At 39.5% G+C, this 27,368-nt stretch overlaps 1 long non-coding RNA gene across 1 annotated transcript; it reads right to left on the reverse strand.

The window, feature by feature from the left end:
• Window positions 1-8,998: 8,998 nt before the first annotated feature.
• LOC111159570 lies at window positions 8,999-24,835 on the reverse strand. The gene is made up of 3 exons (XR_002641419.1): window positions 24,792-24,835; window positions 12,334-12,415; window positions 8,999-9,783 (listed from the first exon to the last, which is right to left on the reverse strand). It is a non-coding gene; the product is annotated as an uncharacterized LOC111159570 (long non-coding RNA).
• Between the last annotated feature and the right edge of the window lie 2,533 nt (window positions 24,836-27,368).

Consider the following 27,368-nt stretch of genomic DNA (forward strand, 5'->3'; position numbering starts at 1 on the left):
CTCCCACTCTTTGCAGAGAAATAATGGATGTTCTAACAAAAGTATTGTACTCTCAATTTGAAAGTGCTTAAAAGCAATCTTTAGGGTAATTCCTCACCTATATTATCTATGTGGATACTATGAATTATTACCCTATTTTCTACTTTATAGAAGAATAAGAAAACATAATTAATAGTAACAGTAATAATAGATTTCAAGGTCATTTTTCCCATAAAAAGTTTCAGTTATATTACCCATTGCAGCGCGAATAAAATTAAGACTAAGCTTGTTTCCTCAAACTGTTTAGTTCCCTTATATTCTCTAGTAACTTCTGCTTGCTTTTTATTTCCCTTTTAATCTTACTTTTCTTCTCTAGTTTTCTCGAAAAGGCACAAGCAGGGTACTCATCATCACTAACGAGATCTTCCCAATCTTAATCAATTCATTAAGTCCAATAAAGGAAGAAAAAAAACCAGCCAATTGGCCTCATGAATGATTTTGTAATAGCTTTATCTATGAAGATAAATAGATAGGCCATTAGCATGTTAGGGCTTCTGAGTAATTCCAGTATAATTTTAGGTTTCCAAAGGCAGTATATGAGAAAAATGAAGTTTTTTAAAGTTCAGTTCAACTGGTTTGGGGGTAAAACAGCATAATGTTTCTATCAAGTTGTGCTGTTTTATTTTGATTTAATTCCTTGACTATTTATGAAACACATGAATGTTTATGAAATACATGAATATATTTACTTTGAGTTTTGCTTTCCTTCAACTCATGCATACTGACCCTTTTTTATTTATGTAAACTTGAAATAATAATAATAAGCTAGTTGTGTTCAGCTCTGTCCTTTGAGATGAAGAGATGCAGTCATAGGCCCAGAGGGAAGTCATATGGTCTCCATTGCTCTCAGCAGGATTACAAGTAATGACTGTGCTCACAATCTTGTTCAGATGACCATTTCACCCAAGACACATTTTTGTGAAATACGGAACACCAGGCATTAGGGTAAGATGAGGCTTAGAAGAGTTAGCAGGTTTTGTTTTGCTAAGATAAGAATAGATCCAGTTCCATGTATCATTATTACCTACTGACTCCATCCCCTTGCAACAGGATTGGAGCATCAGGACAGAATCTGTTCCCGTCCTCCTGGCTCTGGCCAGAGCTCCTGTCTTGCGCACACTCTGTGATACTTGGCCAGGAGGAAGCAAGGGCACAGGGAGAGCGGCCTATTGTTGCCATGTTGCATGAGGTGACAGAATATCTCTTTAGGTTTAATTTTCACTGCAGGGAATTATAAAATCAGATGACTGCACAGAATGGGACTCACTCTAAGAGGCGAGAGTGAGATATAGAAGCCTTTCAGCCCACTTACCAAATGCTTATAGTTCCCATTTCATTGTGGATGAAACAATAATAAATACTGAGCAAAGGAAGTTGATCCACATCCGGAGGATTGTATTAAGTCAAACAACAAAAGCTGTGCAGATCCCAGGCAATGAGTTTCATATTAAAATTCACAGCAACCCAGAGGCACATGTCATCAAAACCCTCAAGAGACACATTGTAGGGGCGCCTGGGTGGCTCAGGTCATGATCTTAGGGCCTGGGATCGAGCCCCGAATTGGGCTCTCTGTTCAGCGGGAAGCCTGCTTCTCCCCCCACCCACTGCCTGCCTCTCTGCCTACTTGTGATCTCTGCCTGTCAAATAAATAAATAAAATCTTAGAAGAAGAGAGAGAGACACATTGCTGTATATCTTTCTCACTGCTCAGTCTATCATGAGTCTGGCTGACAAACCAACAGTAGTCACAAAAATCAGTATTTTTTTTTAATCAGTACTTTTCTTTTAACAACATAGCAGATCTAGGGACCTATCAGATAGTGTTGTCCACAGAGCGGTATCAAGGCATTATTTCTTATAACAAAATTTAATTTCATATTTTATAGCAAGTATCTTTTTTTTTTAAGATTTTGTTTATTTGACAGAGACAGAGAAAGGGCACATGAGCTGGGGGGGAGGGGCAGAGGGAGATGGAGAAGCAGACCCCCACTGAGTAGACAGCTGGATGTGGGGCTCAATCCCAGGATCATCCCCACCCAGGGACCCCTTATAGCAAGTATCTTCTAAAGAAATCTTCTTTTTTTTTTTTTTTAATATTTTTCTTATTTATTTATTAGAGAGAAAGAGCATGAGAGGAGAGAGGTCAGTGAGAGAAGCAGACTCCCTGCCGGGCAGGGAGCCCAATGTGGGATTTGATCCTGGGACTCCAGGATCATGACCTGAGCTGAAGGCAGTTCCCTAACCAACTGAGCCACCCAGGCACCCTAAAGAAATCTTCTTAATTGATCTTTTAAATCAATTAGGCTGAGTGTGAGGGAAAGTAGGTCAAAATAAAGTTATGATGCAGTCTTAGTATTTTTAAACCTTGTTTTGTATTTGGGGATTTTTTAATTTATGTGTGGTTTATAATATATCTATGTGATATGTGTACCCAGTGGTATGCTGGTCAAATAAGTAAAGTCTTGGTTTATAGCCTTTGACAATTTCCATGCTGTAAATACTCCCACCATGGCCAATTTCAAGCCACCTACATGATGCCACTGAACATGAAGTTGGGAAAAGATATGCACATGTGGCTCTAGAGAGTCAGTACCAACAAGCCCCACCTCACTGCTATATCTATAGATAGGTGTAGAAGCATATACATACACATGTACACACATATACATACACATATGTGCGCACACACAACCATACACTATACACACACACATACACATGCACCTACACATATACACATACATGCATGTACACATATACACATGTACACACATATATAAAGATATGTATGCACACAAAGCTCATACTCCTTTGTGTATGGGTATGTATACACACACCACACACACACACACACACACACACACACACGCACTCATGCACGCGTGCGCATGGGCACAAAGAAGGCTACAGAGTAGAGAGAAAGACTGAAGGCAGTGCCCACTTTGAAATCCCACCTCTACCAATCCATTTCTAGTTATGTGAGTTGGGAAAATCACTTAATGTTTCTGTTCCTCAGTTTTCCTCTTTTGCATTATGAACATAATTATACCATTTAGAAGGTACATTATGCAGATTAAATAAATTAATGTGTGCAAAGTGTTAACAGTAACATGTAAGTGCTGTATAAGTATTGGCTATGATTATTGCTGTTGCTACTAGTATTATTACCTACATATGACTCTATGTGTGTGCATACATGTGTGTACACATAGATGTAAGGATTTGTCAGGATCTTACCCCCCTGAAGCAGAGAAGCAGAGAAGCAGGCTTCCCGCTGAGCAAGGAGCCTGATGGGGATCATGACCTGAGCTGAAGGCAGATGCTTAACCAACTAAGCCACCCAGGTGCCCCAAGAAGTGACCACTATTCTTTTTTTTTAATTTTTTTTATTAAGGTTTTTTTTTTATTAATTTGACAGACAGAGATCACAAGTAGGCAGAGAGGCAGGCAGAGAGAGAGAGGAGGAAGCAGGCTCCCTGCTGAGCAGAGAGCCCAATGCGGGGCAGGACTCTGGGATCATGACCCGAGTCGAAGGCAGAGGCTTTAACCCACTGAGCCACCCAGGCACCCCAGTGACCACTATTCTTTTTTTTTTTTTTAAATCACAAGTAGACAGAGAGGCAGGCAGAGAGAGAGGGGGAAACAGGCTCCCTGCCGAGCAGAGAGCCCGATGCGGGGCTCGATCCCAGGACCCTGAGATCATGACCTGAGCCGAAGGCAGAGGCTCAACCCACTGAGCAACCAGGTGCCCCCAGTGACCACTATTCTTAATGGCCAGTCCCAATCCATGGTCCAAGCCCTACTACTCTATCAGGCAGTAACATATTGTGTGGTGTAAGTGATTTGGAAAGAAGGCATAGCTCACAGGAACTATATAGTTCCTCATAGTTCACAAAAACTTTTTTGCTCCAGAATTTAAATAATGGCAGAAATAATTCTGTTCTCATTTCAGAAATGAAATTTCTCAATTCAGAAATAATTCTGTTCTCATTTTTAAAAGTTATTTACTTTATTTGTGTGTACATATTGTAATCATCTAGTATTTGTTGTCTGGATGTAATGGAGGCAAACAACTTTACTGTTTTCCTCCATTCCACCTCTTAGTGACCATATGTGTATTAGCGGCTGTCTCTAATGATGGTGTGCCCTGGTAAACTCCTCTGTAACTCAGAAAGTGGCTAAATTTCTGTGAAATCTAAAATCAGTGGTTGGAGCTTGGTTACCCCATCATTTCCCACTGATTCAAACTTTGCCGGCAGCTTCCTTGCCTTGCCTGGCATTCAAAGGCTAGTTCTTGAAAATATTCCCTCTGAGAAAAGTGAAAAATTCACATTTCCCCTAGAATTCTAAGTAACAATTATTTCTCAAAATCAATGTATTCTATTGAAAGGGAGAAGAATGGGGCGCCTGGGTGGCTCAGTGGGTTAAAGCCTCTGCCTTCAGCTCAGGTCATGGTCCCAGGGTCCTGGGATGGAGCCCTGCATCGGGCTCTCTGCTCAGCAGGGAGCCTGCTTCCTCCTCTCTCTCTCTGCCTGCCTCTCTGCCTACTTGTGATCTCTGTCTGTCAAATAAATAAATAAAATCTTTTTTAAAAAATTAAAAAAAAAAAAAAAAGAAAGGGAGAAGAAGCATTCTAGCATCGTTTGACGATGGCAGTTGTGGTGGGGCGGGGGCGGGGGGGTGGTGGGACAGGGTAGGAAGGGGAAGGTTATAGCCAAAAATCCTTTTTTCTTTAGAAACTCCCATGCAAGCAAATCTTGGGTCCCTCTCTTTTTAGAAATGACTCACTTTATCAGTTTAAATAAAAAACTCATTCTTTTCTACTTACTCCCCTTTATTAAAAAAGAAAAAAAAAAAGAGTAAGGTTAGATGGATTAAAAAAGAAAAAAAAAAGAGTAAGGTTAGATGGGGTACTGGGCTGTCATGAAGCATAGTTTTATACCACCTTTCTCACTGACTTTCCTGATGAACCCCTACAGGTTCTATAGATAGAATTCAGGGTGCCAGTGAATTTGGAAAGGAAAAAAATTATATCATTATTAATTGAAATTTAGCATTTCATTCAGCACCTCCCAACATCTCCTCTATGTGTTACTTCTTCCCATTTGTAGGCTTAAATATGCCATGTAGTCCTTCGATTATTACTACAGACAAGAAACCAGAGTGTTAGTAGGACTTGCGACTTTTCACCAATAGAAGCCAGGTATTTTATTGCTTTTGCATTTGTTGCTGATTTATCTCAAAGTATCATAACCATTTATCACTACTTCAAAATCATGGTAGTTAATAGATTTGCTGCTATAACTTAAAATTTTATGTGTTAATAAGAAAGCACATATCTTACAATATCACATATTTGTTTTTTAATATACTGATGACCACATTTTGATAGAATTGGTTTCCTTTGGGTTCTTATGTATGTTATTTTTTAAAAAGATCTTTATTGAGATATAATTCATATCACATAAAATTCATTCATTTAAAGTGTACAATTCAATGGCTTTACTGTAGTCACTGAACTATACAACCATCATTATAATCTAAGTTTAGAACATTTTCATTACCACAAAAAAGAAACCCATCCTCATTAGTTATCACTTTCCACTCTCCTCCTTCTAGCCCCCAGCCCTAGATAACCACTAATCTACTTTCGATTTTTATAAATGTGCCTATTCCAGATCTTTCATATAAATGGAGTCATACAATATGTGGTCTTTTGTAACTGGTGTCTTTCACTTAATGTAATGTTTTTTAAGTTTCATCTGAGTTGTAACATGGATCAGGACTTCATTTCTTTCTACTGTCAAAAAATATCCCATCGCAATAGATATACCATGTTTTTATTCATACTGATGGAAATTTAGGTTGTTTCAACTTTTTAGCTATTATGAATAATGCTGGTATGAGCATTCAAGTACAATTGTTTGTGTAGATGGTTGCTTTAATTTATAATGGGTTTATACCTAGAGTTGCTGGGTCATAAGGTAATTTCATGTTTAACCTCTTGAAGACTTGCCAGACTGTTCTCCTAAAGTGGTTGTACTATTTTATACCACAGGCAGTGTTTGCCAGTTTTGTTTTGTTTTTAAGATTTTATTTATTTATTTGACAGAGAGAGAGAGAGATCACAAGTAGGCAGAGAGGCAGGCAGAGAGAGGGAGAAGCAGGCTCACTGCTGAGCAGAGAGCCCGATGCAGGGCTTGATCCCAGGACCCTGAGATCACGACCCGAGCTGAAGGCAGAGGCTTAACCCACTGAGCCACCCAGGTGCCCCAGTGTTTGCCAGTTTTGATCTCTCAATGTTCTTTCTATCTCTTGTGGTTGTGTATCTTTTTGTTTATAGCATTCTAGTAGGTATGAAGTAGTATCTCATTGTGGTTTTGATTTGCATTTCCCTAATGGCTAAAAATGCTTCACATTTTTTCATGTGGTTATTGTGGTGTCTAAACAGGGTGTACCTCGATCAGATGGGGCCCCCCAAATGTGGGGCAACATAGAGTGGAGGCCAGTGGTAGGGGCAGTGAAAGAATTCACCTGAGGCAGAACAAAGGAGACAGAAGTCTATTAAACATACCACAGGGGAACAGCTGGCAGAACAGTGGCAGGAAGGACAGCAGAGAATAGGCTGTCTGCAATGAAGCAGTGGGTGGGGGCTGTTTTTAAGGTGGGGAGGTGAGGAGGTATGGCAACATACGGAATTCTCCCTTTTCGGTAACTGTGCCTGATTGTAAGTAGCCCATTGGTTAGTTAGGGTCTATGGATATCTGGAGGTGGGTGAGCCTGATGGATGTTTTCTACATTCCATTGCTGAAGCCCTTTTGCCAGTTATGGGCCATCTGTATTCCTTTTTTTTTTTTTTTTTAAGGTTTTATTTATTTATTTGACAGAGTGACACAGAGAGAGCATGAGACGGGAGAAGGTCAGAAGGAGAAGCAGACTCCCCGCTGAGCAGCGAGCCCAATGCAGGACTCGATCCCAGGACTCCGGGATCATGACCTGAGCCGAAGGCAGTCGCTTAACCAACTGAGCCACCCAGGCGCCCCTTGTATTTCTTTTTTGAAGAACTATCTATTCAAATCCTTTCCCCATCTTTAATTGGATCATTAATTGATCCAATGATCAATTAATTAATTAATTTTAATTTAAAGTTTTTATTTTAAGTAGTACAATTTACCTTTTCTCTTTATGGCTTGTGCTTTTGATGTCATATCTCCTAAGAAATCATTGTCTCGGTAATGATTGAACAACTCTGTGAATATACCAAAAACTATTGAATTATATATTTTAAATGAGTGAATTATATAATATGTGGCTTAATCTAAGAGAGATACCTTTTAAAAATAGCAAAAGAAAAGAAGAGGTAGACTGAGAAAAATCCAGACTTTGCTGTCACCGTTTGGTCATCTCTGTACATATACCAATAAATCCTCCTTATTGTTTAAAAATAAATAAGTAAGTGGGGCACCTGGCTGGCTTGGTTGGAAGACCATTCAATTCTTGATCTCCAGGGTTGTGAGTTCAGGGCCCCAAAATAAGTGAAGATTACTTAAAAAAAATTAAAATCAATAAATCAGGTCCTAAAATTAGACCATGATAACGGTTGCACAACTCTGTAAATATACTAAAACTATATATACTTTAAATGGATGATTTTATGGTATATATAGATTATATTTTGATAAAACTGTTTTTAAAAAGGCGGAAGAAACCATTCCCTAATCTACAGTTACTCAAGTTTACTCATATTTTCCTCTAAGAATTATATCATTTTAGTTCTACTAGGTTTTTGATCCATTCTGAGTTAATTTTTATGGTGTGAAGGAGTCCAACTTTATAAACTTGATTTTATGCTCTTAAAAAAAAAAAAGATTTTATTTATTTATTTATTTATTTTAGAGGGGGGAGAGAGAGAGAGCATGAGCAGGGGGAGGGGCAGAAGGAGACAGAGAAAAACAATCTCAAGCAGACTCCCCACTGAGCTCGGAGCCCAATGCAGGGCTGCATCTCAGGACCTGAGATCACTACCCCAGCCAAAATGAAGAGTTGGTGCCTTAAGGGACTAAGCCACTCAGGCAGCCACTCTGCCCCTCCCTGTGCTCATGTGCTCTCTCTTGCTCTCTCTCTCTCTCTCTCTCTCTCTCAAATAAACAAATAAAATCTTTTTTTGTTGTTTTAAAATTTTTTAAAAGATTTTATTTATTTATTTGAGAGAGAGGTCACAAGTAGGCAGAGAGGCAGGCAGAGAGAAGGGGCGGGGGAGCAGGCTTCCTGCTGAGCAGAGAGCCTGAGGCGGGGCTGGATCCCAGGATCCTGAGACCATGACCTGAGCCCAAGGCAGAGGCTTAACCCACTGAGCCACCCACGCACCACAAGAACACTATTTTGAGAAGGAGTCCATAGGTTTCACCAGATGACAAGGGATTCATGGTATAGAAAAAGTAAGAAATCTTTGCCTTAGAAGTTGGGGAATACTCTTAGTTCTCTGGGCCTCAGTCCCTTGTAAATTCATGGGTGGGATTAAACTGGGAAGTCCCTTCCAGTTCTATGGTGCTTTTCATTGTGCAGACATTATGGGTAGAGATCAACGACTCTTTTCTTAAGAAAATACCGGTTGCTTCTAAGTACTTTTTTTAAAGGAAGCCAAGCTCTGGCAATTACAAGAGGGCTCAGCCGGAGCTTTATCAAGTGTTTTAAGGGGTAGAGGTGACACAATAGGGGAAGGAAAAGCAGTCAATTGCCTGCAACAAGTAGCCAACAAACTGGGAAAAGATTTTTTTCCTCTGGTTTCAGTTGAATGCCAGCTTTTGGAAGGTAAATAGAAGAGGCCTGATGAAAGAGTAATAGACACCCCCAAATGAGGGAGGGCATTGTTTGTACAAAGTTAGCAGGAGGAGAGATGCCAAGCATGCAACTGAGCCACTGGCACTAAAGTCATCGAAGGGGAAGAAAAATCCGGAAAATACAATCAAATGTTTACTTTTGCAATGATAAAGGTAATTTTACAATTTTTGCTCCATATAATTTACCTCTTTCTTAAATCTTAAACCCAGTATAGAAGGTGTTATATATTGTTTGGGTCTCTTTCAAAATTAATCAAATAATTATGAAAAAAATCATTTGCATTTTCAAAGTCTTTGGCATTAAAATTTATAAGCTACTTGATCATTGTCTATATGCACTGCAATTTTTCCTTAAATCTATTCCCCTACAACAGAACTACTGATAATAGTTACAAAAAGGAAGCAAACCGTCTGCAAAAAGTTTGATTAAATACGGAGTTTAAAAAAGACTATGGGATATTTGCAGAAGGGCTAGCATGTTCTTCTGAGGCTTGTAAATTACCCTAATACATAGAGCACGCTAAATTCTCCATATTTTTGCAAATTTCGCATGTCATACATTGACATCCTTTTAAATTAACACTATGTCTCCTATCAAGGACAGGGAGAAAATCCTTAGAGGCTCGAGAGTTAGGACTTTCACTTTTCCTCTCCCCAGCCCTTTTTCCTCAGGCTTTTTCCCTCTTCCAAGAAGTACCAACAGTGTGGGGAAGAGGAAGAGTGTGGGCAAAGAGGCAGCAGGGTTAGGGCGCGAGAGCCCTGCAGGCTAGTCAAAGGTCAGCATGGAAGGGACTGTCTGTGAGAGGACAAGGAAGCTGAACTTCTTGTGAGCCAGCTCAACTGGACGGCAGCCAATCTCTGTCTCCTTCCTGGGCCCGCCTGGAGCTCTTCATGGCTGTTTGGCCCTACATAAAAACAAAAATACTCTGTAAAAATAGGGTCTAGTTTCACCTTTTTAGGTGAACAGACTGAGCCAGGTTTCAGCAGGGGGTCAAGGGACAGAGGACAGAGAGGACCAAACTGATATTTGCTCTGTCAAAACTTACAGGCTTATTTGGAAAGACTGAAACTAAATAAAGACTTCTTATGAGCATAGGACTAGAGTTGTGAAATTTGGTCAAAGGGTTTCATGCAAGGTTGTATGTGTATATATATATATATATATATATATATATACATATACATACATACACACACATGTATGTATACATTCTCATGGTAACGGGGAAAAGTAAGGAAAATGCAATATTTTAATTAGGAAAGAAAGCTATTATTTTTCGTAAATTCATAACATTTCTCATGCCAGCAATTTTCTTTTTATACTGGAACGCAGGAATGATGCTCCCAAGTTTTTGCCCCTCTCCTCAAAATGAAAAAGGAAGTAAAATTCTTTTCACAGAAATAAAAAGCACTTTTTTTTTTTTTTAAAGATTTTATTTATTTGTCAGAGAGAGAAAGCCAGTGAGCACAAGCAGGGGGAGTAGCAGGCAGAAGGAGAAGCAGACTCCCTGCTAAGCGGGGAGCCCCACATGGGACTTGACCATGACCCAAACCGAAGGCAGATGTCTAACCAACTGAGCCACCCAGGTGTCCCTAAAAGGCACTTTTAAAAAAAGAGCATTAAACCAACATTAGATGACTTATTAGAAAACAATCTTCCTGTTTAACTGGGTTTTTCTTCAGATTTTCTAAGAAAAACTGACATCTACCTTGATGTGTTAGTTCCTTTTTTGCTTTCATAAATTGTTTTCTCACATTTACTTCCTAGAGGAGTACTTTTTTATTGTTCTGTGAAAATCTGACTGTAATCCATCAGATATCAATTGTTAGTAAGGTAATATGTGTAAAACTGGAGATGTCTGGGTGGCTTAGTCAGTTAAGTGTCTGTCTTTGACTAAGGTCAGGCTGACCCAAGTCGGGCTTTTCTCCCTCTACCTGCTGCTCCCCCTGCTTGTACTCTTTCTCTCTCGCTCTGCCAAATAAATAAATAAAATATTTTTTAAAAATTATGTGTAAAACTGAAAAACAAACATTTATGTCCAGAAATCATGGGCCTTTTTGCTTTTTTTGCACTAAGGTGCTCTCAGCCTATATTTTGGAAATATGCATTGAAACATAAGGGATATCTGATCTCTCCTGAGTACATGATCTTTCCCAACGCCTGTCTGGTTCATTGTCTTTTCCATAGGAGGGAAAATAGTGAAGAGTGGGTCCAACAGGGAGGAATGTTACCCAAGGTAGCCTGAGACAACATAGCTGGAGGGATAGTCCCCAATTTTCATCATCCTATTTGTAGGGAGTCAAGGTCATGGTACAGAAGACAACCTTGTGCATTCGTGGGCCAGGCAAATGCAGAGAGGTAAGTGGTGAAGCTGAGATCAGGTGAGTGAAGCCATGAACAGAGTGAGGTGGGTGGAGAGGGTCAAGGGTAGTGTTTCAGTTCTGAAGCTACGAACAGGAAGCAGGGCCAGAGTGCCTCTTTTACGTCAGCTGTTGAGAGAGGTTCTGGTGCTTGGAGCAGATGCCCAGCACTCCAGGCTAAATATTGAAAGTCAATACGTATACCAGACATATCTGCATTCACTCTTTCAAACACTTTCTTTTCGTCTCAGTGCTGTAATAGTGTTTTATCCTTTCATTCTTCCTTCCATGGGTTCCTGTTTTTAAACTCCATTCTCCATACTTCTAGGTTCCTTTGCATTTTTTGGGTTTGTTTTCTTTAAGGGCTTTGTGAAAGCTAGCATTTTTGCCTTTTTTTTCCCTTTGTTCGTGTAGTCTGACCTGGAAACCAGGACTTTATGTTGGCCTAGATTTCTCAGGTCTCTAATCAACTCTGCAGAAAGTGAAATAGCTTGGCGACAGGCATAATAATAATAATTAAAAATAACTGTGAGTGCAGAACTAAGAAATGAGATTCAAAAATAAGAAGGAAAGTGATAGAGAGTCCTAGACTTTCATGTAAAAATATCTATTCTGGTCAACTTAGAAGCACCCTTACAAATCAGTTAATAGCCATCTCTCAATGTGGAGAAAAGCAAAACCACTGGGAAATACTGCCTTCAGGAGTAAAGTTTGCTTTGTGTATTACCTTCTGGTGCAATTCCCACATACAAACCAACTTTTGAAAAGCTTGAAGAAAACAATGGCTGCCACTAGTTAGATTTCCAAGGGTCCTTGTAAAACATAGAGTAGATTTGTTTTGCTGGGACAACTCCTTCATAGAAGTTCTCACTTAAATCCATGCATGGTCATTTTCTATCTCCCCTTTATGCATTCTTGTTTGCTGAACGTAGTCTCGTCAACGAGTTATTTTAAAAAGTACTTTTTTAAAGTTACCCACACCCTAAACAGCAGAACTGCTCTGTGTATACAAATGCTCTGGAAAGGCACAAGTCAGGTATTGGGTGTAGGCACAGGACAAACCGCATCGTCTGCCTTGGCGGCCCCGTCCTCACCTGCAGGCAGCCCACACACACTCCCTTCCAAACGGTGCTCTTCTGATGCCAACTGGCTAGCTGAACCACTCCGGGAGGAGGCCTATGGGAGGAGAAGGGGGGAAGGTGATGCAGAGAAATATTTTATAAACTAAACTTTAAGCTTTCAATTTGATTTACTCTTTTGACCAATTCACACTGTAAGTCCCATCTCTTAAAAACCTTGGGTACTGAGGAGTTAAAGGGGTATGGAAGCTGGTGTAGCCCGGGGCTGCCATCCAAGGCCGGCAGAAAAGGCAGCAGGAAGGGTTTGGTTCTGGCTAGGCTACAGACGGGCCATCTGGATGCAGGGAAGGCCTAGAATGCCAGAAACAGCTTTTCTTTTTGGTGTTAGGCTTCATTAAGTTCAGCCTGGGGAGAGTCTTTTTGGTTTGAGACCCAAACTGAGAGTCTTCTTTGAATAGGGATTTGATATTTTGAATTTTATGGAGCAAAACACCCACTACATACAGTCTTTTGGTAAGGAAAGTCACAAAAAGCAATGTACATGAGTAAATATATTTTTAAAAGCATTCAGACCAGACTCCTAGATTTATAAATACACAGAAAGTATGCGTAGTCTTTAATTAATTTTGATAGGAATAGATAAATCTGAATAGGTTGTCCGAAAAGGAAAAAAAAAAAACCTTGGTTTTTAAAAAAAAATATTGTACCAGTCTGTGATTCTGATAAAGAATTGTTTTATTATTTTTCCTATAGTTCACCTGGAAAGCAGTTTCACCACACTGGAATTACTTTGAGGTCTTTAAAATTATTTTCCTTCTCCATTTTTGTTTTATATTTAACTATATTACATTTGGCATAAAGTTGGCATGGGCCAGTAATAATTCCTTTCACAGGAAATTTTCTTTAGTAAAAATGAAAGAAGAAAAAATGCTGCAGGGAAATTATAGCAACTTCCTACTCTATATCACTCATGAACATACACTCTTTTTGGAAACCACCCTCTTTAAAAGATATGATCTATTCTTCCCTAGCTATAGCAGTCTGCTTTATATTTGTATGTGTTATTCTTAACAATTAAAGGAAAAGGTGAATGTAAATTCACTTGGACAAAACAAAACAGGAAAGAGAATATTATCCTTAAGAGAATTCTTACCTTAAAGAAGAGAAAACGCACGTATCTTTCTGGGTGGGGAAAGGGGGGCGGGGAGGGCGGGCAGACTTTTTCCTCTCCAAGGCATTAATTGCCACCTAGCAGCAGAGAAGGGAATTGCGCCCTGGACTTCAAGTCAATTGGTTTTAAAGGGCACGTTACTTTTTTTTTTTACAGTAATCCCTACACTCAACATGGGAGTTGAACCCACAACCGCAGGATCGAGAGTTGCCCGATCCACAAACTAAGCCAGCCAGGCACCCCTAAAGGGCATGTTACTTTTTTTTTTTTTTTAAGATTTTATTTATTTATTTGTGAGAGAGAAAGAGAGAGCGTGAACGAGAGAGAGAGAGAGAGAGAGAGAGAGAGAGAGAGAGAAAGGACAAGCAGGAGGAGAGGCAGAGGGAGAACCAGATGAGCAAGGACCCTGATGCGGAACTCAATCCCAGGACCTGGAGGTCATGCCCTGAGCCGAAGGGAGACACTTAACCGACTGAGTCCCCCAGGCGAAAGGCACGTTATTTTTATCATGACCAATATTTGAAGAATAATTAGCCTACTCATAGATTAGGGATTGAATTTTTTTCACTCTTGTCATGAGGAAACAAAAAGAAATACAACAAATGAAAAATTTTGGCTTATTGCTAAGAATGCTCTTTCCATCACAAAATGTCTTGGTTTTTGTTGTTGTTGTTGTTTCTCAATGGTTACCCCTGCCACCTCAGCAATAGCCAAAGGGAAAGAAAGGCTGAACTCACTCTGGGACTAAAAAATGCTGGCTTTGGCTTATTAAAGGTAGAACTGGGTGTAGGCATCTTTATTTTAAAGATCTTATTTATTTATTTGACAGACAGAGATCACAAGTAGGCAGAGAGGCAGGCAGAGAGAGAGGAAGGGAAGCAGGCTCCCCACTGAGCAGAGAGCCCGATGCGGGACTTGATCCCAGGACCCTGGGATCATGACCTGAGCCGAAGGCAGAGGCTTTAAGCCACTGAGCCACCCAGGTACCCCAGAACTGTCTGTTTTTAATACGGAAAGTGATTTCCCAAATAATCTTGGGGTGGATTTCTATAAAAAAAGGATCAAAATGGATTTTATTTGGTTAGGATAAGAGGTTGTTTATTTTAAAAATTAGAAGACATCTTCCTATAAAGCATGAAATAATTTCTAGACCAATGATTATTCAAATCTGTTGAAGAAGGACATCCTTATTTCAAACTTTACCAACTATGTGTCTACTTTTATAGCAGTCAGCCATACTGAATGCCAAAGCTTTAAAGGAATCTCTATCCTTGTATTTCAGAGATCTTGGCAACAAAAATAAAAGTAACTTCTTTCTTCAAAGAAGACCTACAGGTGGCCAACAGACACATTAAAAGGTGTTCAGTATCACTCATCATCAGGGAAATGCCAGTCAAAACCACAATGAGATATCACCTCATACCTGTCAGAACGGCTAAAATAAAAACACAAGAAACAACAAGTGTTGGTAAGGATGTGGAGAAAAAGGAACTCCCGTATGCTGTTGGTGGGAATCCAAACTCATGCAGCCACTGTGGAAGACAGAATGGAGGTTCCTCAAAACATTAAACATAGAACTACCCTATAATCTAGTGATTGCACTACTGGGTATTTACACAAAAAAATGCAAAAACACTAATTCAAAGGGATACATGCACCCCTATGTTTACTGCAGCATTATATGCCATAGCCAAACTATGGAAACTGCCCATGTGCCCACTGATGGATGAATGGATAAAGACAATATGATATATATATATATATATATATATATATATATATACACACACACACACACACACACACACACACACACACATACATATAATGAAATACTATTCAGCCATCAAAAAGAATGAAATCTTGCCATCTGCAACAACATGGATGGAGCTAGAAAGTATAATACTAAGCAAAATTAGTCAGCAAAAGACAAATACTATATGATTTCACTCATATGTGGAATTTAAAAAACAAAATAAATGAGCAAATGAAAAAAAAAAAAAGAAATAGACTCTTTCTTTTTAAAACTAAGCTTTCTGCCCAACGTGATGCTTGAACTCACAATCCTGACAGCAAGAGTTTCATGTTCTACCAATTGAACCAGTCAACCAGGATATAGACTCTTAACTATAGAGAACAAACTGATGGTTACCAGAGGGGAGGTGGGTGGGGGTAAGGGTGAATTAGGTGATGGGGATTAAGGAGTATGTTTCTCATGATGAAAAATAAGTTACATTTTCAGCCAGGAAACTTTTTTTCAACTTCTTAGCTTTTGAAGTTCTCCTAAATATTTAATTTTGCTTGAATCTCCCTTGAGAAATGTTTATTTTATTTGTTTTTTTTAAACTGTGCTTTTTAAAAAAAATTTATGTGAGAGACAGAGAGAGCATGAGCAGGAGGGGCAGAGGGAGAAGGAGAAACTGATTCCCTGCTGAGCAGGGAGCCTGATGTGGGGCTTGATCCCAGGACCCTGAGATTATGACCTGAGCTAAAGGCAGACACTTAACTGATTGAGCCACCCAAGAGCCCCATTACTTTATTTATTTATTTAAGATACTATATATGGGGGAGGGAGTCACTCACTGGATACTCCAGTTTGCCACATTTTATTTAGCTAAATAGTAGGTATTGTTACAGTATAGATTCTATGAGTATATTATCACCAAGGCAACCAGCAACATTTTGGAAGACAAATGCTGGTTTAAAGATAATAGTAGTAGCTAATATTTTATTGAATATTTACAATGAGCCAGACAGTGTGTTAAGCACTTTAAATAAAAAAGTTCACTTAGTCTTCATAATAATCATAAAAGATACTAGCCAATATTATCTTTATTTTATTTTTAAAAATTTTTAAAAAGATTTTATTATTTATTTGACAGATAGTAAGTGAGCACAAGCAGGGGGAGTTGCAGGCAAAGGGAGAAGCAGATTCCCTACCAAGCAGGGAGCTCTATGTGGGTCTCAATCCCAGGACCCTAGAATGATGACCTGAGCTAAAGGCAGACATTTAACTGACTGAACCACCCAGGTACCCCTTAAAGATTTTATCTGCACCCAGTGTGTGGCTTGAACTCAACCCCAAGATCAAGAGTCACAGGTTCTACCAACTGAACCAGCCAGAAGCCCTGGTGACTCCCAATTTTAGATCTGCAGCCTCCATCTCTCCACTGAATTCCAACTCACATGCCAACAAACTATGCCTCAACTCCACTAGACAGTCCAGTAGATATCCCAAAGTTGAAATATACAAAACTGCCTCCTCATCTCCCCCCCGACCCAAAACCTGCTCCTCCCACCTCTCCTTCCGTACAGTTCACTGGAACTCCATTCTTCCATCTGCTCAGGCCAGTAACATTCATCCTTTTGAAACCTCTCTTCCTCTTACCTGCCACATCCAATCCATCAGGCTCTGCCTTCAAAATAGATGCAGAATCCAACTATGTCCCACCATCTCAGCATTACAACTCTGGCCTAAGCCACCGTCATCTCTAAGAGCCTTGATCTTATTAGCCTGCTTGGCCCTCTATAATCTGTTCTCAATACATGGGTCAGGACAATCTTTTTTAAATGTCAGTCTTGGGGCACTCGACTGGCTCAGTTGGAAGAGCTTGGGACTCTTGATCTCGGGGTTGTGAGTTCGAGCCCCACATTAGGTATAGAGATTACTTAAAAATAAATAAACTTAAGAAAATGAAAATAAGGGATGCCTGAGTGGCTCAGTCAGTTAAGCCACTGCCTTTGGCTCAGGCCATGATCCCAGGGTCCTGGGAATGAGTCCCGCATCGGGCTCGTTGCTCCGCAGGGAGCCTGCTTCTCTCTCCGCCTCTGCCTGCCACACTGCCTGCTTGCGTGTGCTCTCTCTCTCACAAATAAATAAATAAATAAATAAATAAATAAATAAATAAATAAAATCTTTTTAAAAAGAAAATGAAAATAAAATGTCAGTCATGATATTTCTGTACTCAAACCCTCTAGTAGCTTTCTATCTCTCTCAGAGTCAGTCTTTACTGTGGCCTGTAGGTCCTATACCACCTGTAATCTCCATCCCATTTGTTCTCTGATTTCATCTCATTTTATTCTTCTTCTGGAATTTTTGTCTGTTTATTGAGGTATTCTTAGTATCTTAGTGATAATGTTTAGAATATACTAAGACCAACAATTATTTATTGAATAAATGAAAAATACCTGATTCCAGAAATTTTTCTTTTTCTCATCATTCCCTTTCATGCATGTATCAGTGACTCTGTGAGTTGAAGGTGGTTGGCTGGACTCTTTAGAGAAGCCTTTATATCAAAGCCTAACTTGGGGGCCAACCAGAAGAGACATTTGGTCTCTTAGGGTATTAATGGTTTTCAGTTCCTTTAAGCATGATGTGGGGGCTTGGCTCATGGTACACCCTGATTCCTAACCAGTAGTTGCAAAATTGATCCGTAAGGGTATTTGGTAGAAAGAATAGACCAGAAAAGCAGTACTTCTTCTCTAATTTAAAGGCCATTGTTTATTAGCTCGGGATTTTTAAATTTTTTTAAAGATTTTATTTATTTATTTGACAGAGAGAGAAACAGTGAGAGAGGGAACACAAGAAGGGGGACTGGGAGAGGGAGAAGCAGGCTTCCTGCTGAGCAAGGACCCCGACAAGGGGTTCAATCCCAGGACCCCAGGATGGATCATGACCCGAGATGAAGACAGATGCTTAATGACTGAGCCATCCACACACCCCAGTTCAGGATTTTTTAGAATTAAATAAAAATAAATTCTAATAAGAGCCAAGTTGAAATTCTCCCATGGACATGTAACATTCATTGTTACTCAACTATCTAGATACATTCTGTAATAATTGCTTCATTTCTGGAAAAAATATTTCTAAACAACTGAAGGATGCCAATGGCTTTTGTACAGGCCTCACTTTTGGTAATACTAAGGGAGGGAAATTATAGAGTTTAGATAAGACTCTAAATTGTTGCTCTTCTAAATTATGTCTATTAGTTCCAACTGTTCTATTCCAAGCTTTAGTTATTACCAGAAGAGAACTGTAGCTTCTGAATAACTAGAAAAAGTAAAAATAAAAAGGTAGTAAACACAGATAAGGCTGCCTTTAGAATGAGGTATCAGTTAAATGTCTGTTAAATAAATGATGATATGTTCGTATGATAGAGGATCCTACTGTTATACAGACATTTAAAAGCATGAACTATGGGGTGGGTGCCTGGGTGGCTCAGTGGGTTAAGCCTCTGTCTTCGGCTCCGGTCATGGTCTTGGGGTCCTGGGATCGAGCCCTGCATCAGGCTCTCTGCTCACTGGGGAGCCTGCTTCCCCCTCTCTCTCTGCCTACCTTGTGGTCTCTCTCTTTCTGCCAAATAAATAAATAAAATATTTAAAAATTAAAAATAAATACAAGCATGAATTGTGACATGAAATGTTTATGGTACAGTGTTCAAATAAAAAAGCAGGGGAAAAATAAACATTTATCATTTGATACATATATTTTTTATAGCAGGTTATTTTGTTGAGATTTTAATTCTGTGTGTTCTCCTATTCCCCTACCTCTTGCCCCCATGCAATCAGGTATCCAGATCCTAATATTTTTGTAAGGCAAAAAGCAAAAGCTGCTTAGTGACAACATAGGTTCTTGCTGTCTTTTGAAATGAGAAGTGGGGTTGGGAAGACAGGAATGCCTTTGAAAGTGAGGTGGAAAAGAGATTCTTCAAGACTTAGAAGTCTGAAACCCAAAAGGTTGAGTGAGCAGCTAAGTCTTCCATCTTGCTCTGTGACAGAGCCCAGGACGATGGCAAAACCTCAAAGGGGAAGGCTGCACCTGGGTGCTGGGGTTGCCAGATTCAGTCATTTGATTCCAGATTCTTGAGTTCCAAGAGTGGTAAAGGAATACTGGAATCATGAGACCAGAAGGAAAGATGGCATAAAAGGAAATCTCAGCAGTAAACCATTGTGGACAGACAACTAAATAATTCCCAGGTATAGGGCATCTGGGTGGCTCAGGTCATGGTCTCAGGGTCCTGGGATGGAGCCCCGCATCACATCGAGCTCCCTGCTCAGCAGGAAGTCTGCTTCTCCCTTTCCCTCTGCCATTCTCCCCCCACTCATGTACTCTCTTTAGCTCTCTCAAAGAAATTAAAAATAAAACCTTTAAAAAATAATAATTTCCACATACTTCCAAAATAATTAAGGCCCTAGAAACTTTGTACAATCTTAGGTGGAGAGGAAACGCTCAGTAACTGAAACTGACTTTCCCACCAGCGTGGCAGGGTGAGAGCTCAGGATTAGATTCAGGTTGATCTAAAGAAATGCAATATTTATTTCAGTGGAATGAGAGCCACACCTACAATACATATATATTTATACAATGTATTGCATATTATAAATATTAGAAAATATATTCTTGGGGTAAATTTTCTTCCTTTCTTTAGATATACATTATTGTAGGAGAAAAAAAATCACTAAAATTTTAACTGATTTTTCTCTACCTAGTGAATTATAAGGGATTTTTTTCATGCTGTTTGCATTTGAAAAAGTTTAAATGTATATTCCTTTTAGTATTGGAAAAAATTACAAAACCAACTGTAAGCTGACTTTTTTCCCTGTATATTTGAGCAGGAAAAAAACAGGGAAGGGGATATATCGTAATCTTAGGTTCTATTTTCCAGCTGTTTCAGACCTACCAATATTAACCTTCTGAGAGATATAATATAAACTCAACTTCAAGAAAACAAGCTTTTCTCACATTTAAAAAAAAAAAAAGAGGTATTGTATAACTCCTGTACCCTGTAAATATTTAAAATATTATTCGAATCCATCAGGGTCCCAGCAGGAAACAGATGGCACACACAAAAGGCACAACTGAAGAGAGTACATCAGAATGTGGGCAGGGAAACAGTAAGAGATGGTACAGTACCACTGCCAACTTGGGCTAGTATGGAGGGAGGAAGGGAGGGTAATAAATACACTGATCTCTTTCTCCCACTACCACCTTCTTCTTTTTCTTCTTCTTTTTTTTAAGATTTTGTTTTTTTGACAGTGAGAGAAATCACAAGTAGGCAGAGAGGCAGGTGGGGCTGGGGGGCGGTGTGGGGGGGAGGTGGAAGTAGGCTCCCTGCTGAGCAGAGAGCCCGATACAGGGCTAGATACCCAGGACCCTGGGATCATGACCTGAATCCTGAGCCGAAGGCAGAGGCTTAACCCACTGAGCCACCCAGGTGTCCCTCTCCCACTACTTTCTGATGTCCTGCTAGTGCCCTCCATCCGCTGAGATCAACCAGAAGCCAGAGGGGAAAGGGATGTTGCTGAAGAAGATCTATAGGGGCAATGGAGACTATTTAGCTCAGAAACATCAAGGTGTAAGCAATCCTACAAAGCTGCTATAAATATTTCCAAATTTAGGAATTAAGAGGTACAAACTTCAGTAATAAAATAAATAAGTCACAGGGACGAAGAGTACAGCATAGGGTATATAGTCAATAATATTATAATAACTTTGTATGGTGGACGGGTAGTGACAACACTTCCTGACGTGAGCATTTTGTAACATATATAATTGTTGGATCACTATGTTGTGGCTAAAACTAATATAATATTATACGTCAATTATACTTCAATTAAAGAAATTTTTTTAGGGATGCCTGGGTGGCTCAGTCATTAAGCATCTGAGTTCAGCTCAGTTTATAATCCCTGCATCCTGGCATGGAGCCCCACACTGGGCTCCCTGCTTGGCAGGGAGCCTGCTTCTCCCCCTCCAGCTCCCCTGTGCTTAGGTTCCCTCTCTCCCTATCTCTCTCTGTCATAAATAAATAAAATCTTAAAAAAAAATTTTTAATAGAAAAAAAATACTTCCAAACTTAAAGATTTCTTCTAGAAGAGTACTCGGAAGACAGTTTTCGACATTAATCTCTGGTACTGTGCAATATGTTTGGAATTATTATTATTACTGCTAAGGTACTTTTATTCATTCTTAACTTTTTAAACCATATCCAGCACTCAGTTTGCATGACACCATATGTGTGTGTGTGTGTGTGTGTGTATAATATAAATATATATATTTATATGTAATATATATAAGTTATATATATGTGTATGTATATATATGTATATGTGTGGGTGTGTGTATATATATGTGTGTGTGTGTGGATGTGTATATATGTGTGTGTGTGTGTGTATAAAACATAGGCCCTGTCTTCCAGGAGCTTATGATTTAATAGATGGAGACAGTACATAAACAAACAGGTACAATTGGGGGTTTTTTTTGCTTTTTTAAATTGTTTTTATTAATATAATGTATTATTTGCCCCAGGGGTACAGGTCTGTGAATCATCAGGCTTACATACTTCACAGCACTCAAAACAGGTGCAATTGTTATGTGTGTGTAGCAGGATGTTAAAATGAGACTCTTACTTTTGTCTGCACCTCCAAGAAAGTGAATTATTCCCACATTCCACAATAAAGTGGAGGGCCATCAAAGGGGGAAACTGAAAAAAATGGGGGGCTGCTTTTGCAACTCTTGTCTATCCACTTCTAAGTCAGAAAAAAGTTGAAGTTTAGAAGATTTTGAGAGGGGGTGCCTGTGTGGCTCAGTTGGTGAAGCATCTGCCTTTGGCTCGGGTCATGATTCCAGGGTCTTGGGATCAAGCCCCACGTTGGGCTCCCTGCTCAGTGGAGAGCCTGCTTCTCCCTCTCCCTCTGCCTGCTGTTCTGTCTACTTGTGCTCTTTCTCTAGCTCTCTGTGAAATAAATAAATAAATAAAATCTTAAAAGAAAAAAAAAAGATTTTGAGAGGGTTTTCAGTGTGCAGTGTGTTGACATTGCTTTTTTCCTCACCTCATGCCTAGGGAGAGAGGCTTTATAGAACTTTGATATACGGCCCTTAGAGCTGGGGGTTCTGGGGGTCATAATGCACTAGTGTCAAGATCATATCTGAGGAAATCGTTCATTCGGTACTTACAGAGCACTTACTGAGTACAAGTATATTCTAGGCACAGGTGACCACAGCAGTGAATGAAATACATGAAAACCTCCCGCCTTCATGGAGCCAACATTCTAGTGGAATCTGGACAAGCAAAGATGGCTGGCTAATTGCAAAGATGAGTTTTGAGTTTGGTCCAAATATATACTCCCAGAGGTGTGAGGCAAAGCCTCTCTGGATATCTGGATCAGATATGGACTACTGAAGAAAGTCAAGTGGAAGAGTAGAGACTTCCACAGAAAGAAGCTTGAGGCATAGAGCACAGATGCCAGCATTGAACTGATTGCCAGATGACATATATTCACCCAAGTGTAAGCAAGAGATTGCCAGTATTTGCTCATCAGGGTAAGGTGAGGGTAGAGCTGTTTCCAAAGAATGCATAAAGTAACAAGTATCAAGTGTAAACACCTGTTAAGTTCAGAGAGCATCAACCCTTAATTGCAGAACTGTATTAGCCATGTTAAGAACGCTCTTGCCCTTCCCTCTGTTCCAACTTGGGAGAAGTAAGGAAACCTCCTTGGTAAAGGGAAGGGGTATTAAAAAAGAAATTTTAGGTAGTGACACAGAAACGAAGTCAACCATTCCCCTTTCTGTCATAACAGGCTCAAGCTGGAGGAAGATAATACTGGTGATATTTGTGTCATGTTTCATTCAAGGAGCAGGGAGGAATTAACTCCACTGAGTGTGGTTTTGGTTTTTGTTCTTTAAGGGAGAAAGAGTGGGAGGGCATGGGCACTGGGGGGAGTGTGGGAGGGGCAGAAGGAGAGAGAGAATCTTCAGTAGGCTCCACGCTCAGCATTGAGCCCCACTCTGGGCTTGATCTCATGACTGAGACCATGACCCAAGCCAAAATCAAGAGTCCGACGCTCAACTGCCTGTGCCACCCAGGCACCCCAACCACTGGGTGTGTTTTAATGTATGGGGGAAAATAATAAGTTATTTGCAAATTGTACCTTACACATCTCATTTGCACAATGTAACAATTACAGCTGTTAAACAGTAACATATTGAGATTTATATCCCCATGGGGAAAATTTCCAACTTGGCTTTTATTGAGCATTTACTTTTTACTTGATTCTAAAAAAGCCTGGCATAAGGGTGGCTAGGTAGCTCAGGTGTTAAGCCTCTGCCTTGGGCTCAGGTCATGATCTCCGGATCCTGGAATGGAGCCCTGCATCCGGCTCCCTGCTCAGCAGGCAGTCTCCTTCTCCCTCTGCCTCCCTCCCTACTCTGCTTGTGCTCTCTCTCTTGTTGTCCACTCTCTCCCTCTCTCTCTAATAAATAATAAATAAAATATTTTTAAAAAATAAAATTAAAAAGCCTGACATAAATTAACCAATGACCGGGGCACCTGGTGGCTCAGTGAGTTAAAGCCTCTGCCTTCGGCTTGGGTTGTTATCCCAGGGTCCTGGGATCGAGACCCACATCAGGCTCTCTGCTCAGCAGGGAGCCTGTTTCCCCCTCTCTCTCTGCCTGCCTCTCTGCCTACTTGTGACCTCTCTCTCTGTCAAATAAAGAAGTAAAATCTTTAAGAAAAATATTAACTAATGACCATTAAATTGAAGAAGCAGTGTTACATTTGCTGACCCAGTCTTCTTACAAAATATCTTTATTGACTAATTTTTCAGCTCTTGGTTAAGGACCAAGATGTATCCCAAGCCAAATCCCCAAAACATGCAGAGAGGAGCTGAAAGTCATATAAAAACTATATTAAGTACTTCGGACCTTCAGTTTTGACAAAAAGGACAACCAAATGCCTCTTCTGATGTCTCATAGTGGAGCTTTGATAAGAGCCAATCATTGTGAATGAATAATATATCACAAAGCCCCAGGTATTTACAAAAGGGCAAGTTTGGGAGTAAGAGATTAACCACTCTTTCATTCAACAAATATTTAGTGAGTACCTATTACTATGCCAGGCTTTGTCCTAACAACTAGAAATACCTCAGTAAATAAAAAAATTCATATCCTTGAGTATTTATGTGATTTCCTGTTACATATTTACAGTATGCCCATGCTGTAGCCCACCAACTTTTACTTGAATTAATTTCATTGAGTTTCTTTTCTTTGTATTCAACAGGATCCTTCTACAAAAGTAACACAGTAACAAGATAATGGAAGGAACTCCTACAAATCAATGAGAAAATGACTAATAATAATAAATTGAGAAAAGGAATTAAGTGACAATTCCCTAAAGCAACATAAATTGTCAAGAAATACATGCAAAGTTTTTTTTTTGCTAGTAATCAAAAAATACAATTAAAATTAAAGTTTTTTTTTTTTTTTCTTTTCTTGCCTATCAACTTGATAAAGGTAAAAAGTACTCACCCTATCCAGTGCTGGTGAAGTCAGAAAGTGGAACTCTCAGGCACTGTAGAATATAAATTGATATAACTTTTTACTCTTTTGTAACTTAGCCATATTTATCCTAATTGTAAATGCAGGTTCCCTTTGACCTGGCAATTCTATCACTATGAATTAATTCATCATAAAGAGGTAATCAGGAAAGTACACAAACTGTGTGTATGTATAAGAATATTCATTATAGTATTTTTATAATAGCAAAGGCTTGGAAATGATCTAATGGCTTACCCATAGTTAATTAACATATTTCTACACAATGGAATAATATGCAACTATTGAAAATAATATGTATCATTATTTAATGAACACGAAAACATGGACATAACTTTTTTTAAAAAATTATTTATTTATTTATTTATTTGCGAGAAGGGGAGAGAGAGAGCACTTGCACATGGACAAGCAGGGAAAGGGGCAGAGGGGGAGGGACAGAGGTAGACAATTTCAAGCAGACTCCTCACTGAGCATGGATCCCATATGGAGCTCCATTCCATGATCCTGAGATCATGACCTAAGCCGAAACTAAGAGTCAGATGCTTAACCGACTGAGCCATCCAGGCGCCCCCACCATGACTTTTTAAGTGTAGTATAAAACAATTTAGTATGATCTTATTTGTAAAAACAATTATATATCTATTATACCTATGTATATTTTTAAGTAGGCTCCATGCCTAGTGTGGAGCCCAACGTGGGGCTTGAACTCACAATCCTGAGATCAAGACCTGAACTGAGATCAAGAGTTGGACCCTTAACAGACTGAGCAACCCAGGTGCCTCCATCATATGTATTTTTGAAGCAAGTGAATATATACATATGAAGAATAGTCAAAATGTTTCTGGGCTACATGAACAATTTTAAATGAATAGTTCCTTAGTCTCTCAACATTCAGTATTTATTAAACATTTAGTATGTGCTAGGCATTATGCTGAGTGCTAGAGAAACAAAAGAGAACAATCTGTTAATTTAAACCTGTTAATTTAATTCACTAAATTAACAGTGATTTTTAAAAATGACAACCAGTATTGGTGAATTTAGGGAGAAGACCCTCATATACTATTGTAAAGAGCGCCAAATCCTAACCACTAGACTGCCAGAGAGGTTTCATATAATATTGTGCAGAGTATAAAATGGCAAAACATTTCTGGAGGGCAATTTAGCACATTCTATTAAAAGCTTTAGAAAAATCCATTTCATTTGACCCTACAATTCCACTTTTAGAAATTTATTCTAAAGATTTTTATTTATTTATTTATTTGACAAACAGAGATCACAAGTAGGCAGAGAGGCAGCAGACAGAGAGAGAGGAAGAAGCAGGCTCTCCGTGGAGCAGAGAGCCCGATGTTGGGCTCTGTGGGGCTCAATCCCAGGACCCTGGGATCATGACTGGAGCCGAAGGCAGAGGCCTTAACCCATTGAGTCACCCAGGTGCCCCAGGAATTTATTCTAAAGAAAGGAGTATAGCCTGCTTCTCCCTCTGCCTGACACTTCCCCTGCTTGTGCTCTCTTTCTGACAAATAAATAAAATCTTTAAAAAAAAAAAGAGATTCTAAAAATATTTATCAAGCAGCTCATAAATGAGTGGGTGAGTGGGGGGGGCTAAATATTAAACAATGGGGACTTCGGTAAATAAAACATCATATATGCATAACGCAGAATACTAGAAAGTCATATTTAACCTAAAAATGTTTAACAGGGGAAAAAGACCAAAATATAAAAACGAAAGGTTTAAAAAGAGTGTGATACTAAATTGCTCTCAATTTGAGCAAATCACTTAAGTGATCTGAGTCTGTTACTTACCTGCAAAGCTAAGATCATTAAGGATCCTTTCAATTCATACCTTAACCGAGCCTAGGTACGTATCTTTTCTACTTTGTAAAGAAAACGCTGGCACAAAGTGGATGTTACTGTACCAAAGTCTTTTATCTGGGGATTTACTGAAAGTTCTCAAGAGAGAAAATATGTGTTTCAGAAGAAAATGCCCAGTTTTTCCCCCCAGTGGTCTAATCTACCAGATTAAAAAATTATATTAAAAAAAAAAGATAAAAACCAAGCATCATGCTTGGTTTTGAGACTACAGAAAGACATTACTGCCCTCATGGAGTTCAAAGTCTTGTAGAGGAAACCAATCACGATAAAGCGCGATCAATGGTAACAGCCTTGAAAAATGTTTTCTCCAGGAAATGGAGAAAAGGATCCCAAAGTAGAAAGAAAAGCATGTACACAGACAACATACTTGACGAAGAGTGTGGTTCACACATACAAACGGACCATTATTTTGTGGCCTTTCTTACAGCCTCGTCCTTCTCCCAGTCACACAACACCCCAAATCTCTGGACCCTGAACGAAAGATGTCCAGCGGCACACTGGATCACCTGGAGTCGCAGGAGTTGTCTCGATCGATTTCAGGTGTATCGGTCGGGCCGGTGAGGACTTGGAGGGAATCTGCAAAACACAGGTAATAATCACTGAGAATCCAAGAAGGGCGACTTTGTAGCGGCAGCCCCGCAACTCTCTGCTGCCGCCCGCACTCCTTGCCCAAGATTT

The sequence above is a fragment of the Enhydra lutris genome, unplaced genomic scaffold (genome assembly GCF_002288905.1).
Source record: "Enhydra lutris kenyoni isolate GAN:26980312 unplaced genomic scaffold, ASM228890v2 scaffoldscaffold68, whole genome shotgun sequence".
Classification (NCBI taxonomy): Eukaryota; Metazoa; Chordata; class Mammalia; order Carnivora; family Mustelidae; genus Enhydra; species Enhydra lutris.